The 1,975-nt window shown below is 63.5% G+C and overlaps 1 protein-coding gene across 1 annotated transcript in view; it reads left to right on the top strand.

Moving 5' to 3' along the window:
• ARHGDIG (Rho GDP dissociation inhibitor gamma) overlaps positions 1 to 1,975 on the top strand; it is a 33,715-nt gene that overhangs the window by 1,604 nt on the left and 30,136 nt on the right. The gene's annotated exons all lie outside the window — the stretch shown is intronic.

Here is a 1,975-nt window from a genome sequence, read left to right as displayed (position 1 = left end):
ATGGGCAACTCTGGCCTCTCTCATTGGGGGTTGGCAATGGAGGGGTGCTGCCAGGGGAGGGGGTGAGCAAAGCCCTGCCCCTTATGGAAATCGGCACAGGGGGTGCGATGGGTGGGACCCAGAGGGGGCTTGGCACAGCCTGGCCAGGGGCCACAGAGCAGTCGTGTTGTCCAGCGCCATCCTGTCCCTGCCCTGGTGCCTCCTGGTGAGTGGTTGCCACCCTCTATGCCCCCCCCACCCGGCAGCATTCCCCCTGCAGTTCAGGGTACAGTGGCTGGGCCTGGTATTAGAGTCCAGGCCTTGTCAGTTCGAACCTTGCTGCCCTGCCCCAGGGAGGGGACGGGAGAGAGTTGGCACCTGGAGCCAGACGTGGCCTGGAGTGCTGCAGGGGCTGGTGGATTGGGGACGATCTCCCCAGCCTGTTCGGCCCAGTGGGACTTCGGCATCCTCTGGCCTAGCCCTTGGCGCATGGGCTGCTGTGCCAGTCTGGCCCAGCCTGGGGAGGGGCCCAGCCCAGCAGCGGTGTCGACCCTGAGAGCAGACTGCACTGCCATGGAGTGAGAGAGGGTGTGACTGGGGTTCCTGCCCACCCCCCAGGGGTATCCCCAGCACCTGGCCCTGAGTGAACCCATGTGCTCTGCTGGGGCAATGCCTGCCCCCATGCTGGGGATTGACGGGGCACTTACAGCAGGGCAGGAGCACTACAGCGAGGCCTTGGGAAACAGCACTGTCGCCCTGTCCTGTGAGCTCATGGGGCGGGGGGGCAGGGCTGCAGCCCAACAGTGATGCTGAGCCGCTCTTCCAGTACCCTGGAGTGGCTGAACTGGAAGCATGCTACCCTACTGCGGCGAGGGGAGTGCATCTCAGAGCGGGGGGCCAGCCAAAGAGTCACCTCAGGCTCGTGGCCCGGGTCACCGTGGCCCCAACGTTGCCCTGCAGCTGCACAAAGAGTCTTAATGTGGGTGTGAGACGTTGCTAGGCCACATCTATCAGCCCAGCTCTTTAAACACACTGGAGCCTGGCCTGGTGCCACCCATGTCCTGGAGGGGCTGGCTCCAGCGCCCCGGCAGTGATCCCAGCCCACCCTTGCCTGGGATTGTGTGATGGTTCAGATGCCTGGCCAGGGCAGGACAAGGAGCCCAAAGGGCTCATCCAGACACTCACCTCTGCCGTGTCGCCCCCGCTGGGGGCTGAGCCTGGGCCACTCCAGGAAGGGCCAGGGGGCATTGGGGACTGACGGGAGTGCTTCCCCCTGCAGCAGAGCCTCCAATACCAGCAGCGAGGCGACCGGGTACCTGGGCAGAGTCTCCTTCGCCAACAAACCTTCTTTATTGCCTCTGTTCAGCACCAGGCACTCGCTTTCACTCCCAAACGCAGCTGCTACCCCAGGGTCCAATGGGCCTAAAATCTCCTTCTGACTAGGAGCCGGGGATTAGAACCCAGGTCTCCTGACTCCCAGCCCTGGCTCCTGGCCTGTGCTGCCTGCCAGGCTGAAGGGAGAGGCACTGGGTGAGGGGAGATTTTCACAGTCTGGGGCTTGGTGGTTGCCCTAAGGCTGCTGTCTCTATGAGGCTGGCGTGGAACAATCAGCGAATAGCTCCAATGCCCTGTTACCGCCTCCCCCGGCTCATGAGTGATGCACTAACTGTGTCCAGAGCTGGGGCTGGCTCCAGGGAGCCCCACTAGCCCTTTCCCAACCATGGGCTGCACCGCCGCTTAGTGTCACCTGCCGCAGCCGCGGCGGGATGCAGGCCCCTTTGGGGGCACGGTGTTGTCAGGCACTGCACCAACTGCTCCAGCAGAAGCCGCACGTCCCTCTCCCCTGCTGCCTTCATCTGCTCGCGCTGGAATGCCACCAGAAACGGCAGGCGGGCTTGTCTGGCAGGGTTTGTTTGCCATAAAACTCGAGCTGCTTATTCCACACGGTGCCGCTGGCCTCCAAATAGTGACAGCTGGGTTCCTGTCAGCGCTGCTG

This window comes from Lepidochelys kempii, chromosome 10, assembly GCF_965140285.1.
Source record: "Lepidochelys kempii isolate rLepKem1 chromosome 10, rLepKem1.hap1, whole genome shotgun sequence".
NCBI lineage: Eukaryota > Metazoa > Chordata > Testudines > Cheloniidae > Lepidochelys > Lepidochelys kempii.
Note: the sequence above shows the minus strand (reverse complement) of the source record. Positions and strands in the feature narration are given on the sequence as shown.